Genomic DNA, 17,929 nt, shown 5'->3' with positions numbered 1-17,929 from the left:
AAGTTATTCTGTCACTTATTACTATACATTGCAAGTAAGTCATGTTAAGTATGCCATATGTTACATGTATGTCATGTCATGTAATATTCACTATTGCAAGTATGTCACGTTAAGTATGTTGTCTGTTACATGTTATCCCATGGTACAAAATGTTGTCTGTTATATATTTTGTCATGTTACGAAATGCTTCTATCTCAAGTAAGTCATATCTTTTGAGTTATACTTAAGTCATGTTCTGTTATGTCAGGGCCTCTATCCTTTCATATTCCAGTCACGTTTCAACTCGAATATAGTTTGTGTATTTCAAGAACAGTCATGTCAAGTTATCCATGTAATTCATGTTCATGTCATGTTTCAAGTCATGTTATGTTCAAGTTAAGTTCATGTTATCAGTTAAGTTGTACTATGATCAAGAATGATACGCGCTACTTGGTATTATGGTCAAGGCTTATGCGCAACCGAGTAATATGGTGAAGGAGTATAATCTGCCATACTACAAATGGTTATGTCAGTTAAATTATACTACGGTCAAGGATGATACGCACTGCCGAGTACTATTGTGAATGAGTAAAATCTACTGTACTATAATCATCATGTTAAGTCAAATCTCAAATTAAGTTCATGTTAAGTCAAGTCTCAAGTCTTAGATTAAGTTCATGTTAAGTCAAATCTCAGATCAAGTTCATGTTAAGTTAAGTCTCAGATCAAATTCATGTCATCTCAAGTCAACTCTCAGTTTATGTCCAATTCAGTTTAAGCAAGTCAAGTTCAGTTTATGCTTCAATTTAAGTTATGTCAGTTATGCTATGTTGTATGTCAAGTTATACTTTGATTACTTATGACTTTGATTATGCATTCATGCTTTTACTTCTATACATGTGTCATTAACCTGTGTGAAGGTTTCTATTAACTTACTAAGATTTGTAATCAAATCTCATTATGGTAGTCTCAACTACCACCCCCCCCCCCCCGGAATGGTATATCTTGTTATAGGAACTGAAGGAGAATAAAGATTTGACCAACTGGACATGGTCGATTGAGCGACGGTGCGGCGTCAATGTTAATATAGTAGTTAACTTAAATTATTACTTGTACTATGGTGTTGCATCTGCAGTACTCTTTTGATGATAGCTATTGACTAGCATTATGATCTCTGTTGTTGAGTATGTCCTTTTGTATGAAGTATGTTTTAAATATTTGTGATATTTTCAATTTGGTGCATAGTATTGCTAAAGAAAAAAATTATCCGCTGTAAATATTGCATAATGCTATATGCATGTTAGGAACATTGCAGCTTATATGTCATGAACGGGTGCAGGTAACCTTATGTTGCATGTCCCAATGCTTCAGATGTCCGTCAATCCCAAACGAAATCTAGGGGCATCACATGATGTGTTATGGATCAATTTTGGGGTGGGGTGCAAAATCACGAGTGATTAAGTCAAATATGGTTCTATTGCAAATGAATCTCACCTATGAGGAAGGACTTGTACGTATCGTAGATTGGAAGGAGTAGAGGCTATGGTCCAAAATCGTTCCAATGGTGAAGGTGCAATAGGGAAGTACAGGAAACGAGGAGTTTACATGAAAAAGTGAGTGGGTCATGCAAGAGGAACTTCCCTATTTACTCGCACCATTGTAACATACCTGAAGTGCACTATGTGAGGGTGGAATAGTCAAGTTGAAGGCATGAGGGTATAAATGAGCCTTTAGACTGCCTTTTTAGATACAACATCTAGAACTCTCAAACTATTATCGTGGTGCGAGAGAAAGGACACCACAAAAGGCAGTCTTACTGCTGGAAGTAATCCGTCGTTTCATTGAAGGAAGATGCAAGGCAGTAAGTCTAGAGGGATAACGACGATGAATTGAAGAGCAACGACGTCGAGATGAAGACAATCGTCTGAGGGCTAGGACCCTAATCTCATAAATGATTGACCACACCACGAGGCAACAAGGGGAGAAATGAATGGTCCAGGAACGTGATGAACAATAAAAGGACAAGGCTGAGAATTCACAAATGTCCTACGATGCCAAATCTAATGGAGGAGCTAGGACGCGGGAGAGCAACACTGACAACTGAAATAGAAACAGCCAACGGAGGAGGCAAAATGAGGTAGCTCTTGTCCCAATTGAAGATTATAAAGGTCTATGGGCGGATCGAGGAAAGAGTGGGTCATCACCTCGACCGGTATCTATAGGGAACACTGAAGAATGCCCCACCTCATGCACATTCCTTTGAATGTCATATTGAGGGATGGTCGTCACCAACATTCAAGGACGAAATTCCTTGTTAAGGAGGGGAGGATGTGAGGACTGTGCTGAAGCAAGGGAAGATACTCTTTTCTACGGGAAAAGGTGCTATGGAAGATAAGGCAATGATCAAGGAAAGGGTAGCTAGTCTAAAGGATAGGGCAAGCAGAGCTATGTAGAAAGCCTAAAAGACAAGGTTCAACACTAGAGAACCTAAGAAATTTTGTCCAATAGCATGTGAAGAAGAGGCAACTAGGCGAACAACCTAAGGCCAAACAAAGAGTAAGGAGAGTAGCACATTTCAGAAAGCCTAGATGACACATCTTTGCGCAGGGTGATAAAAGGCTTTTCACCTTATGCTAAGGAGCAAGCACTATGTTAACCAAGAGCAAGCACAGAGAGCTAAAGAGGCTAGTAGTTCTAAAAGAGGATGTCTCACAGTACAAAGTCGAGCAACGGTTAAGGACAAGACCAATATGGACATGAGGGCTCTCCTGGATAATAAAAAGATGTCCATGAGGTGGTAGGCGTCGTACGCGGAGGCCCATACTCCACTTGAGACGTCACGTCCGGAGTGAGACTTCGGAGAAAAGATTACGGATTTGCAGGCCATATCGCATTAGCTAAGACGTATAGACATTTGGGGACCCTTATAAGGGGAGGGACTGTTGGATTGGACCCAAGGTGACTCCACAAGAACGTGTGCCTTGTCCCATCAGTCACTCAATCTCTACAATTCTATAAGTCTAGAGGACAAATGGACAACCGAGATCAAAGGGCCCCTATTCAAGCATACATTGGGTCAAAAGAATGTCAGAAGGATGCTAGATGGTACAACCTATAAAAAGGCATTGGACAATGGAAAAGATCTCACTTTTGAGATTGAAAAGTGATTGATCATCTTTAGAATCAATGTCTTTAAGAAAAGCAAGTGATTGTGAAGGAAGAAACAGGAGGAGCAGCGCCAACACCACCTTAGTATTTTAAATACAGCCTAGGTAGGTTAGCTTTCAACACTGTATTAGCAACGTGGTGTGAATGTTTGTGAGTATGTTGTAAGGATTAAGCTTTCCACTTGAAAATAATATATATCTTCTTCATTATATTTATTGATTATCTGTACACTGCAATTTTGAGATAATGAGTTTGAATAGTGTCAATTGGTGATGATTATGATTTCAGGTGCACGAGTCTTGCCGTTTATCAATCATCATGGATGGGGGTAGAGTGATTCCTCGCGTCATTCCTATGGCATGTTTCCATGAGTTTCATACGAGTAGATGGAGGCGCCATAATGATCGGGATGGAACGCTTTTGTATTGACCTCACTTGATAGAAGGGTAGAGAGATTCACCAAGCATATCATGTGTTGTGTCTCCAAGCCGGTTGACCGAGTAGAGTGATTCTCCGAGCTGATCCTGTGTGTTGTCTTCAGGTGTGTGGATCAGGTTGAGTAGTTCCCCATGTTAGATAGTTTGAAACAAGTTAATCGGCTTGCACACTGACTAGGTAGAGTGATTCTTCTCATCGAACGATGGAGTGATTATTTGACACCCCATCCCAAGCTAGGTTCTTGAGGTTGAGAGTTAGTTCTAAGAATTGGGTATAAGAGTACATACGCTCAAGGGCCATAGGCATTAGAACCTTGTGTAATAAGATGAATTTTATCCTTTGATTCGTAGAATAGGCGTCCAAGCCCAAAAGAAGGTCCTAGGCCCAATGATTTTTGGCCACTAAAGGGATGAGGGCTTGAGAATAGCCCATTAGGGTTTTGGGAATAGGAAGGAGGCACCACTTAGCGCCAAGCAAGAAGGAAACCTTTGGGTTTCCAAAGAAGCAATTATGCAGAATGTCTTTTAAGATTTCTAGAAATAGAAATGATGTTGGAAGAAGGATGAGAGGATTTTGACCAAACCACTAGGAGAGCATGCATGTGATCTGTAGGGATTCTAGAAGAATTTGACCATGAGGAAGACTTAGAGTTTTAGCCACATCAAGGGAGGCACCACTTGTCCTCCAAGGGTTTCGATCATGAGCCTTTCAAGTTTCCAAGAGAGGGAAATGATGAAGAGAAAGGGATAGGCATTCGACCATGCTACTGGGCAAACATGCATAGGATGCTTGAGATTCTAGAAGATGTAGTCACAAGGGAAAATTTTTGAAAAATAAGGAGACATGCCACATGGTAGCCATGTAGAAGCTTCTAGGGTTTCAGAAAGAGAGAAGATGTGACGACCTGGATTTTTGCCAAAATCCTCACTTCTTTTTTTTATTATTATTTTTTCAATTTAATTTTAGCTTAGTTAGAGTTGGCCCAATGTTTTGACAAGCCAAGAAGATGTTAGAACCATGAAGGAAACACTTGGACCTGATAGTATTGGCGTCCAAGCCCAATAGAGGCCGAAAGGGGCTAAGTGGTAATCGACCATCTAGGGACAAAAAGGGAATTAGGCAAAACCCTAACTATGGTTTAGAGCATGGCGGCGCCTACTTGGGAGAAGGAATGCTATTTTGTGCTTTCCCTAGAAAACTCACCATTTGAGACCTGAGGAATGGACACTCTTGGTCAGCATAAAGTTGCCAATTGGCAACCATGCATGAAGGCTTCTAGAAAAAGCCAAAGAAAGGGAAGAGAATTAAGGGTTCGGCACACATAGGGCACATGCCCCACTCAACCACCCACATACCACATGGCTCACATGCAAATCCACCTCTAAGATACAATGAACCTAGACATGAAAGTGGAAGAAGGGAAAGAGATGCATGGGGGATACCAAGGGCCTCAAGCACGAGTCTCCAAGAGACCTTAGACATTCGGCCAAGGGTTTCACGCCTATCCAAGGGAAACCAACCATCACATTGCCATGTGTCATGTGTGCATTAAGGTTGGGGGTTTTCTAGAAGAAAGAAACGATGAGAAAGAGGAAAGGTTGCATGGGGAAGGAGCACACGCACTCCCCAAGGTTCTAGAAGAATCTTTGTAAGAAGAGAGGAAGAGAGAGGGTCGGCTATGGGCACAAACACGCACACACACCACTTGCCACATGGCAAGCATACACATGCCTAACCCTAGGTTTTGGTTTAGGATTTTTGTAAAAAGATATACATACCCCAAACGTTCATTGAACCTAGACACAAAAGGAGGATTCAAAGGAAATTTTAGGATTTCGAAATTAGGGCAAAAACTCGCCACTCGTCATGCATGATGAAGAGTCTTTTGGTTTTCTAAAGAAAAGCAATCATCATGAGGGAAAGTGGGAAGTTTCGGCCAAGAGAGGAAGGGCATGCCACATGGTGCCCATACACATTTACTCTTGAGTTTCCAATGTAAAAAATGATGATAGAAGAGAGAGAGTGTGTGTGGGAAATTGAGAAGTATATAAGGACTTCTTTTAGGGGTTGATGACCTACACCCCCCTAAAGAAGTCACCCAAAGGTCATTTTGTGATTTTGCATGGAGCCCGTCACCTCCCTTCTCTCTCAAGCACGTCTACCATAGAGGAAGAACAAGTCAATTTTCTTTCACTTTCTCTCCAACCAAACATTACACACACCCATCCCATCTCCATTGATCCAACCACACGATGGAGAAGAGAAGCAAGGAGCCCACGTTAGAAGGAAATCCACGCGGTAACAACCACTAAGTCTCTACTACGTTCATTTCCTCAAAGCACACACGTTCGCAAGGGTTCTCTTGGGAAGAAAGGGTTTGGTTTAGGTGAAGAAAGACACCACTCTATCTCAAGACTCGAAGAAGATTAGAGTGCTTAAGGGTTTCATTTGGATTGTTGTCAAACCATGGAAAAACTAGACTTTTCCTCAAGAGGAAAATCGAACCACCATTAGCAAAGAATGAGTGAACAAGAGACCTATGGAAGGAAGAGAGACTTTCAGCCTCCATTTAGGTCCAAACTAGGGTTTCCTTTCTCTATAAGGTTTCGGCAATGAGAGTGATGATCACCACACATGGCAACGCGCACCACACACACGTTGGAGTAGGGTTTTTTTTTTCCTTATTTCTAATAAGTTTAACAAACATTTTTCAACTTGCTTGATCGTGTTCTTTACATCGGTTTTTGTAAGTTAACTCTTAACCTACCCTTGGGTAATGTTTGTATGTATTGTGTAAACTTTGCATGTTATCGAACAAATTGGGTTATGGAATTGTTGAATGTCAAATATTCTATATGTGAGTTCTCATGTCATTGTCATGCTTGTATGTGTTGTTTATGGATATTTTGATACTCGGCCTTAACTAGGTTGCCAAGATCCAAATGTTGTTGCTTATCATGCTAGGCACCGAATGTTGTTTCATTTCAAGTATATTGTGTGTTCGAATGTTTTCAAGCATTAAACGTGATATGCTTAAAGGTGTTACATGAAATTGTGTAACTCATGACCATGCATGATCGGGTCTTTCATAAAAGAAGAAGAGTCTCAAAATTCTTGTCACATGCATTTTGAGTTGTGCATCGTTTCTCAAAAGAGTATGTTATTTCATGTTGTCACAACCCCAAATGCTAGGATGGATGTTATTTCATGTTGTCACAACCCCAAATGCTAGGATGGGGGAATAACTTAGTGGAACTCCTTTTTCCACTCTGGAGTGCATAAATTGGAAGTGGTAACCCCAGGGTTGATGAATCATAGTCGACAGACCTCGAATGGGTTCTTTCTACAGGACACTAGAACAATGTAGCACCTAAAGCTAGTGGGTGCCATAAGATGAATGCAGTAAAGGCGAAATGTGATCTGTTGCATAATGATAAGAACTTTGACGTAGTCACCACCATTTAAGTGGGACGGGAAGTGATGTGGTAACTAGTAGGGAGCCCTACAGTATATAGGGGAGCCATGAGGTGTCCACCTATATGTTACAAGGACTATACGGCTATGAGTAATATGTGTTGTGAAAAGAAGAAAAAGGTTTTTCTGAAAGGTCAAACATGATTTTCTGTCACTAATTTCGTACGTATATGCATAAGTCAAGTTTTTGGGTCAAGTACAAGTCCATGCATACATTCTCATGGTTTGCCTTTATATGCTGATATTATCTGTTTGTATGTTATTTGTTAACAAACTGAAATTTTCTTGAAATCTCATTATGGTAGTTTTCACTACTATTCCCCACCCAAAATGGTAGAAATTATAACAGGACATCAGGATTCTGATCAAGATGGACGAATTGCCTGACCTTATCGAGGATGAGTTCACACTTGAGGTCTATTTCCATTTTTTTATTATTTGCCAGAGGACTACGACAAGCTACCTTAAGGAAATACAAGACATTCTGAATAAGGATCATACATCACAAGAGCTACCTGAGTTTGAGGGAGTCTCCACTATAGGAGATCGGATGGACTATGTAATTGGCTATATAAGACAAGCTTGGGAGTATATGATGGAAGCCTAGAGGGTCGCTCATAGTTTGGGGATCCATCAGTTGGGACTCCATGTCCCACGAGTAAGCGGCGTCTTTTTATGCGTCACCAAGGGTGTGAACTTGGAATTTTGAGGTTTATAGTTTAAAGTTATCTTGTATTCTTTTGGGGAGTTTGAACGATTATGAGATTTTGGGATTTATAGTTTAAATGGTACCATGCTTTTGAAATTACTCATGATCTTACTTAGATTTTTATGAGTTTTCTATGAGATTATTGCATACTGTTAGAAATATGCTAGGTACATTGCATATTAACTTTCATGTATGGGGGTATGTAGCCTTGGGTTACATGTCCCGACGCTTCAGTCACCATCCAATCCCAAGCGGAGGTTGGGAGTGTCGTAGACGAGTAAGGGACAAAGGGGTGTTTTGGCTAGGGAAAGAAGAAAGGGGCCACTTAACACCCATGCTAGAGGTTTTTTCTGGCTTTTCACTTTCTAGTAGAGATGATGATGAGAGAGAGAGAGAGAGAGAGAATGAGTGGAAACAAGAAGACCTATAAATAAGTTCAGTTATGGTCGGTGCCCATATACATGCTAGAGGGGAGATCAAATGTCATTTGGTATTGTTTTAAGACTTTCTCTTTTCTCCTCTCCTCTCTATCTCGTCCATACCCTAGGAGACAACTCTCAAATTTTCTCTTCATCCAAACACCTACTTTGTGCAAGCAAAGAAGGAAGATTCAAGGATACTTTCTTGGTGGAGCATGGCACGGTATGGAGTTCAGAATAATAGTCTTCTTCCACACTCACACACGCAAGTGACAAAGGATGGGAGGAAGGTTTCTGTCTGTAAGGACCAAGGGTGGTATTGTGCTTTTGTAAGAAGCACAATATAGATGACTGAGTGATAGGTTTGGCCATGAAAGGATGAACCATGTTCGAAGTCCAGATTTGAGTATGGTTAGTCCTTAGAGTTTTTCTTCAAAACCAAGTCTTTGGTGGAAAGATAAGTGAGGAGGAACCTCTTAGATGTGTTTCATGAAGAGTTTTACCTAGTCACAATTTGAAGAAGCACAATCTGGAGTGCTATGGGATTTTCGGCCACTATGCTTTGTTTGGAGTGAGACCACGCTTGTCAACACACACACACACACACACACACACTTAGCTACTAGGGTTTCACACAAAGATCGGGAGGGTTGACATCATTCGGTCCTTGGGTTCCTCATGACATGTGTGTACATGTTTATGAAAATCACAAAAAGGGGTTCATGACCGATTAGGGTTGGGAAGTCTAAATCCTAGTACACGAAACACATACTTGGTTATTAACTTTTATTTCACAAATCTAATAGCTAAACTTACACTTTCAGGTTGCTCGATTGTTGGAAAAATATTATTGGAGCTATGCAAGTTAGCCTCTAGCTTACCCTTGGATGATATACTTTTGTCTCTATGTAAACTTTGCATCTTGTTGTTTGTATTGGATAATGAAAGATTACGCTCAAATGTTTCATGCTATGGTTGGTTGACATCTTTGTATTTTCATACTATGTTCAAATGACCCCTTACTGGAAGTTCTAATTTAAATGACATGTTTGGAGTTTTAGAAAATGATATGTCATGTTGAGCCTTCATATATTATATTCATGTATACGTATCTGAATGTTCCAATTATTTCTAGTTGTTCACATGATGTATTCTTGGCATATTGACTACAAGTACATGACATGGTTACATGAAAAGTTGCATGAATTCATTGCAAGTACATGTCACATGTTTTTGGGTTGTGCATTGAAAGAAAAAAGATTTTGTCACGACCCCAATGCTAGGATGGGGGAATATTCTAGTGGAACTCTTCTGTCCACTCTAGAGTGCCTAAATTGAAGTGGTAACCCCTGGGTTGATGATGTACAGTCAAGGAATTTCAAATGGATTCTTTTCAAGGGATTCCGAAGTGAAGTAGTTGCACCTAACTCCAGTGGGTGCAACTCATTGAAAATACAGTGAAGGCAAATTGTGAATTGACATATTGAATTAAACGTACTCACACCAGGTCAAAGGATTGGCAATGTAATGCGATAACAGGCAGGGAGCCCACGGTTCCTACGAATAGTTGTGAGGTGTCCACATATTGTTATATGGAATAAGATTACAAGAAATTAGTAAGAAATGGTACTTCACTATTTTTGTTACATGCTTACAAGATTAGTGTTTTGAAAAAGGAATCTAGTTGGGAGAAAAATTTATTTTTGTCAAAACACATGTTCATGCTCATGCATTCATACCCATGATTTACCTTGTACATGTTTATATTATCTCTATGCTTTTTTTTTTCTATTTTTTTTTTCTTTTTTTTTGTATAAGTTACTAGGATTTCATGAAGTCTCAGTGTGGTAGTTTCCACTACCATTTACCTTCGGAATGGTAGAGGTTATGACAGGACTAGAAGTTAGCTAGCAAGATGGATGAATGGCCAAACATGATCGAGAACTAGTACATAGTAGAAGCGTGCTTTAGTATTGCAAACACCCAAACGGAAGCCATACTGTTTTTGCTTAAGGATATTTAGGACCTTCTAGATGGAGAGTATGTGTCGCATTGGCCCACCGAATTGGAGGAAGCCCTCCCCTTTGAAAACCACTTTGAGTATATAGACCATTATGGGGGGATTAACTCGAAGTACCTACTGGAGATCCATTATCTTATGAAAGCTCATTAGGGGCTTAACTAGTTTCGCTAAATACTTAACGATTATAGACAACGTTTTGATGGTATTTTGGAAGGGGCAAGGTTTTGAGTACTTGTATTTGGAGCCTCCGAACAATTACTTTCGGGATGAATAGTATTTCATTTGGTATCATATTAAATTGCTCAATCTTCATAGTTTTAGATTTTTCTGCTGTGATTATTTCATGCTAATAGAAATATGTGCTGCGCTGTCGCGGGCAACCAAAAATAAAACCTATGCTCCTAAAAATACATGTAGTAGTGCAAGTAAGGATCGTTCCCACGGAGAGTATTTAGCCTAATTTTATGCTACGTGAACAAGGATTGGGAGGGGGGGTTTGAGTATAACGAAAACAATTTTAAGAAGACCAACTAAGAAACAATTCAAATTAAAGTATCAAAATCAATCAAAAGAACAAACCTTGGTCTAAGTCAACATCCACCATCGAAATTTTACAACTGATCATCGATACAAATATATATTAATTCATACTTTGAATATTCACCGTTGAAATTATTTTCCTATCTCTCCTTAGTCGTAGTTAATTAGAAAACAAGCGATCTAATTAACCCTAACTACTAAACAACCCAAGACAAGCGCTAAAGGTTTAATCTAGTAGCCGCTTTAAGAATTAGAGAGATCGATGAAGCTAAACAATACAAGCACAAGCAGTTGCATTTAATTTCGTCAAGTGTTCTTCATAAGATCTAATCATTTCTGACGCAGCAAATCATCAAATCTTAGTTGCTTCACAAATTAGAGGGATCAAACAATTATGAATTTGATATCTAATCTAGCAGTAGATTGCAACGAATAATAAACTAGTAGGCCTCCTAGTAATTAAACGAGACAATCATGAAAATAGGCATAGAAAAACATTCGATACTCAAAGCATAAATTGAACACTAAAAACAAATCAGATCTCATAGTTTTATTGATTCAGAGGTTTCCGTTTCCTTCGACCAATTATGAAAGTTCATTCACACAAAGTCATCACGAAAATTGGAAGAAAAAGTTAGAGAAGAGGGGAGAGAGATGCCCTAGTATGATAATTTTTTTTCCTTTTACACGTCCACCCCCCTTTTTAGAATCCTCTCAAATCTCCTAAAATATCCTAAACATTATCCTCAAATAAATATCCAATAGTGACCCCTCCCAAAGTTTATTAATAAAGCCCTCACTTATGGCGGAGGAATACCGTGGTTACAAGAAAGGACCATGGAAAAACAGGCCCATAATCAAGAAAAAATCTAGAACAAAAATAATAGACCACTATTTAAACAAAACCCACCACAACCCAAAACCAAGGCTTACAAATAACCCCAACTTTTACAATCTAACATCTCAAAGATGGAAAACCCAAAGAATCCAAACGGAACCACCGGAACTATCAGCAAAGCTTCCAGAATCATACCATCTCGACGAGACAGATTTTTATTTTGCTTAGCCGCCTGTGAGATGGACCCTAACCACACACATATAGAATGAACAACAGAATTATGCGATTCCAATATACCTTCCATTCGAGCAAGACACCTCCTTCTCCATAGGCGCCAAGTAATAATAATGGGAATAATGCCAACAATAAAGCCCACCTGTGAGGAAGAGCTAGCCCGCCTAAACCAAATCTCAACATTTAGTTTCCAAGTTCTACCAAGAGATATGCCAATAAGATTTCCAAAAAAAGACCACACTCTGTATGGAAATTCTCCCTCAAAAAGCACATGATTAATATCTTCAATATGACCATGATTACAGCAATTACATTTAGATACAAGAGGAATACCAATACGGCATAATCTGTCATCCACACTTAAGGCCATAAACCATGTCCTCCAAAAATGGATAGACATTTTTAAAGGAAGATTCTTATGCCAAATCCATGCATGCCAAACCATAGAATTACCTCTAATACGAATACAATTCCATGCAGATTTTGTAGAGAAAATACCTGTATCCGTAGGAGTCCAAACTAGAACATCCTTTCCATTCTTCAGTCCAGCTAAATTAGTTATTATCTCATCCACCTTATCTTGCCCTACTAACTCCTCCAATAACTCCACATCCCAACTATTCGACAACCAACATTCTTTAACTTTCAAAAGAGGAGAACCCATAACATTCATATCATTAATCAATGGACCATTATCCCTCCATTTGTCATACCAGAAAAAGAATCACCCTTTCTAATTTTCCATTTTGAATTATTTAACAACAACGGAATACAATTAGCAACCATTCTCCAAAATCGAGATCCTTTATTATTTTCTATAAGATACCACGGCCGGGTTCCAACATATTTGGTTTTGAAAAAATTTGCCTTTGAAGAAGGTTCCAAGCGAAGCGCATATGCAAGGCTTTCTGAACATCCTCAAGGCTTTGTAACCCAATTCCTCCTTCTTCCACCGGCTTACACATCTTATTCCAAGCCAACCATTTCTTTTTGTTCTGTCCATCAGCTTCTCCCCAAAAGAAAGAACTCATCAATCTATGAATCTTGGCAATAGTAACTTGAGGTACCTGTAAAACAACAAGTAGATGGATATTCATACTAGATAGAACATGCCTCAAAAGAACAAGTTTTCCTCCCGAAGAAAGAAGCCTCATCTTCCATCCACTAATCTTTTGCCTCACTTTATTCACCATATCTTCTAAATGAGCCTGTTTCAAACGCCCTTGAATTATTGGCACACCTAGATATTTGAAAGGGAAAGTTCCTTCCATAAAGCCTGTCTGCCTTAAAATCCATTGCTTACGCCGATTTGGAATTTTATGAGAACAATACAAAGCAGATTTCTGAACATTAATAGTTTGTCCTGACCACCTCTCATATTGAATCAAAATTTTTTGAAGAACCCGCACCGATCTTTGACTTCCATTAGAAAAAACCATAACATCATCAGCATACATCAAATGAGAGATAATAGGCGTACCTCGGGCTTGAGAGAATAGGCCAAACTGATTCTCTTGCACACTCCTGTGAATCAAACGGGAAATAACCTCTTGTTGGATGATAAACAAATAAGGAGATAGAGGATCACCTTGACGGAGCCCACGACCACCCGGAAAAAAACCCTTCATCATGACTGAATACCAAGGGCTAGAGATACACGAATAAATCAACTCACAAAATTGAGAAGAGAAACCAAACCTTCTCAAAACCATTATCAAGAATCCCCAATCCACCCGATCATAAGCTTTCGCCATATCCACTTTTAACAAGATATTCCCCCCATGTATTCTTTTATTAATAGACTGCACCAACTCCTGAGTGAGGCTAATGTTCTCAAAAATACTCCTTCCAGGAATAAAGGCTCCTTGCTCCAAAGAAATCAAGCGAGGTAAAATACCAGTTAAACGAGAAACAATAATCTTGGAGCAAATTTTATAAAATACAGAACAAAGACTAATAGGGCGGAACTTATCAAAACCTGTGGGTGACTCCATCTTTGGTATAAGAACCAAATATGAGGCCGTGAAAAATCTTGGAAGATCCTTGATCATAAAGAATTCCACTACTACCTTCCAAACATCAACCTTAACCACTTCCCAACAATTTTTATAAAAACCCGCTCCAAACCCATCAGGACCCGGAGTGCTTTGATTTGGGATGGATGATACTGCCTCAAACACTTCCTCTAAAGTAGGCGGCCTAATCAAAGAAACATTTTCCTCCTCTAGTATGACTGTCTCAATAAGGCCTTCCAGTCTAGATTGCTCTATGGGCAGTTCTCCTCGAAGTGAATCTTGAAAAAATTCCACCGCCCCTTGATGAATACTCTCCGGGCACTCATAAGTTATTCCATTCGATCTCATCTCCAGCACTCTCTTCCTTCTTTTATTGATAAGACAAGCATGAAAAAATTTTGAATTACTATCTCCCTCCAACTTCCATTTAAGCTTAGCCATTTGTGCCAATCTCATCTCTTCCCGATGCCTCCAACCAGCTAGATTTGAGACTGCCTCATGTAGTTCTCTCTCCAAATTTACCTCCCAATTTGATTGAAGCTGTAGCTCAATCTCCTCAATATGTTTTTCATGGGCATCAATACGCCCTATTGTGTGATCAAATACTCTTTTATTCCATTCCCGAAGCACCACCTTCGTATGTTTTAATTTCTTACTTAAACACAGGATCGGAGAACCTACCATCTGTAAATTCCAAGCAGCTCTAACACAATCCAGGAAACTAGGATGATCCACCCACATTTGTTGAAACCGAAATGGAGACGGCCCATAGGAGAAAGGATCTTTCTTGAACTCAATGATCATGGGGGCATGGTCTGAAGTAGATCTAGACAAGTAAGAACAAATAGTATTAGGGAACAAATTACTGAATGAATTATCCATTAGAGCACGATCAAGCCGAGCCCACGAACGGGCCAATCCTGACTGCCCATTACACCATGAGAAACAACTCCCTTTCGTAGCCATTTCCATAAGACCCCTTTGATGAATCCAATCATTAAAATCATCCATAGCCACATTTGGCCGAGGTCTTCCTCCTCTCATTTCCGAATCATTCTTGATAATATTAAAATCCCCCACAACAACACAAGGATCTACACCCACATGATTACTACTGAGCTCTTGCCATAGATAGCGCCTCTCCACCCAGGAACATTTAGCATAAATCACATGAATCAAAATTTTATCCGCACCATTCTCTACAACAACAGAAATAAATTGCATACCCAACTTATCAACTTGCACCTTATAAATACTATCCCACAAAAGCCATATTTTCCCCCTTTCCACCTCATTAGAAATAACCATATCAAAATTTAGACTTCTAGCCAATTTACGAGCACCCTCTAAATTTTGAAACGGTTCTAAAAGTGCAACAATTTTCGGTTTATATCTTCCCACCAATGTCTTTAGTCTGGTTCTAGATGTTCCCACCCCTCTAATATTCCATACCAAGATGGAATCAATCATTAAGCAATGTTAGAATTTCGGGCAAGAACCCGAGAAGAACTACGCATTTTAATAAACTTTTTTTTATTATACCTCTTTTTACCATCATTCAACTCAGATTCAGTAAAATAGTCTTTAGTTTGTGAAAAAACCTCTGGATGCTGTTCCGGTTCTGGTTCCGAAGAACAGTTCTCTTCCATCATGATTTCTTCATCAACTTCTTCATCAACGTCCTTATCTATTTCCTCTTCCACCACTGGTTGCGTCTGCTCCATAATCGGACCATTATCTTCCGCACGCAAACTCTGATTTACGTCCATATTAGACGCCACATAACACGCACCCGTGACAATCCCTGCACCATTTGGTCTGCCACCTGCACTGGCAATTCTTCCTTCTCGGCATCCAACTGCACATGAACTGGAACTGCTACTTCCGTCGCCTTCTCCACCCCAGCCTCCTCTGTTTCTTTGTCCATCCGCATAGAATGTTCACCCACAGCATTATTTTCCACAAGAACCAGCGGAGGAGTTTCAACCTTATCATCATTCTGCTATACCCCGTGATCATCCGAGAGGCCTTTCCTACTCCCTTTTCTTCCCCCTTTCTTACCAGCTTTTCCAGGATTACAAGTCCGTGCATTATGACCCTGCATCTTACATGACGAACAGAAAGCCGGGAGTGTTTCATAAAATATTTCTTGCTTTCGGCTAGAAGACAGTCCAGGCGCTCCAATCCAGAAATGAGACAGTGGCGGTTTTGCAGCATCCACTTCCACACAGAGCCGTGCACCATCTGTTCTTGTTGCGCACCGTGTCGGATTATCACGGCGAATGAAAGTTCCAATCGGTGCCATCAAAATCTTCAAGAAAGATTCTTGATAAAAGTTTGGAGGAAGACCTGGCAAAGAAACCCATACCGGGACCCTTGATGGCTCGGCACCCTCATAATTCTAGTGACCATCTGAATGCACAGTAGAAAATCCCATTTATTTCACAAACCTCCCGTGATAATGCTTTGGTGAAATCAACTTCATTAGCCATGCGAACGAAGACGTTACGCGGTCTCCTCATGGCAGAAACTACTGGACTGGCCGTAAGGCCCCATCGACTGTGAATGAAAGCCCTCACAGCATCCAACGACGGACGGTTCTTCAAGAACTTGAGGACTACAGAGTAGCGGAAAGGTTCCGCTGATCTTGCTATTTCTTCTTTAGTAAACTGAAAATATACCTCACCTTCCAACATCTTTGGAAGCTTGGGTGCAAGAAGCATCTCAGGTATAGGTTGAGGGATGGCACCCACCAGATCGGCAAAGGAAGGCCGACCGGTGCCACCCTCTACGGCTACCATGCAGCCTCACGTAAAGCCCAGACCCCGTGCGGCAGCAAGAACCCTATTCTTTAGAGAGAAAAAGGGTAATTACCGAAGACTATCAAAAAAATTTTGTACTTCATATCCAAATCTGATTTAATTAAGGGAAATATTAAAAATAAAATAGAGTCCTAATATAACTAGGAAAGTGGTGTTTTCCAGCTGTAACTTTCGTGCACCAGATCTCCAAAACATCTACAATTAAATTGCATATTAGAATTGCACAATAAGGCCGAACATTCTGAAACGTTAGCAGTGCAGGTGCGTCAACTTCAAGCCAGATTTAGACCTTTATGCAGCCAGTATCTTTCAAAACTCAAAACATAAAAGTTGTAGATATTTGTCTTGGAGTTCCATATAATCTTGAATCATCTCAATCGGAGCTCGGATGAGAGAGTTATTCCCAGATTACAAAATAGTATCGAAACTGTCCAGAACTGCCCAATTAACTTTGTTTTGCATTAAACGACTCCGTTTGCTTCCTAAATAAAAATATAAGAATAATGAGTACATTTAGGCACCAAATAAGTATAAAAGACTAAATATTAAGGGAGACAAATATGACACTTTTCATTCTCATCAAATCCCCCCACACTTAATTTTTGCTCGTCCTCGGGCAAAACTCAAATTCACTTTCCCAAAAACACCAAGGTTGTTATGCCATCAATAAAAAACAACCAAGCTCTTCAAAACTCATAACATATCATGAACATTCTTAATCAACTTAAAATTACTTAGTAAGCATTTTCACGCGAAGATGGAGTAAACTAAATACGTAGACCGTCACGAAAATAAACACTTGACTCTCATGTGTTTGAAGGGTATGTGTTTCGCTCAATCTCATTCCAATGGAAACGATCTACCATAGGCTTGCATATCTTCTCATTCTCCACCACTAAGATCACATGCATAACATGAATCATAAGGACTTTTCAAGAGTTGTAATGGGGTTTAGGATCAAGGTGGGAAATATTTGGGAGTGTAGCTCAAAAGCCATCGAAACTAGTGGAACAAAAATGAATCAACTCAAGCTCGAATATATAAGACATGTAAAACCAATCACTCCATTCAACAGCTTCTTCAATTTGGCTTTAAAGCATTCAAACCATGTAAAACTCCTGCATTGAAAAAGAGATCGTTCAAAAGGACAATGAACGATCCTTCATAATAGCTTCCACCTTGTATATATCACGTATAAACATACACCTTTATTGGAATTTTAGGAGGAATTATGAACATGGATAGTTTGTAATATCAAAAGCAATTTCCT

The sequence above is a fragment of the Juglans microcarpa x Juglans regia genome, chromosome 5S, assembly GCF_004785595.1.
Source record: "Juglans microcarpa x Juglans regia isolate MS1-56 chromosome 5S, Jm3101_v1.0, whole genome shotgun sequence".
In the NCBI taxonomy this organism is placed as follows: Eukaryota; Viridiplantae; Streptophyta; class Magnoliopsida; order Fagales; family Juglandaceae; genus Juglans; species Juglans microcarpa x Juglans regia.
The sequence above is the reverse complement of the archived record's forward strand: the minus strand, read 5'-3'. Positions refer to the sequence as shown.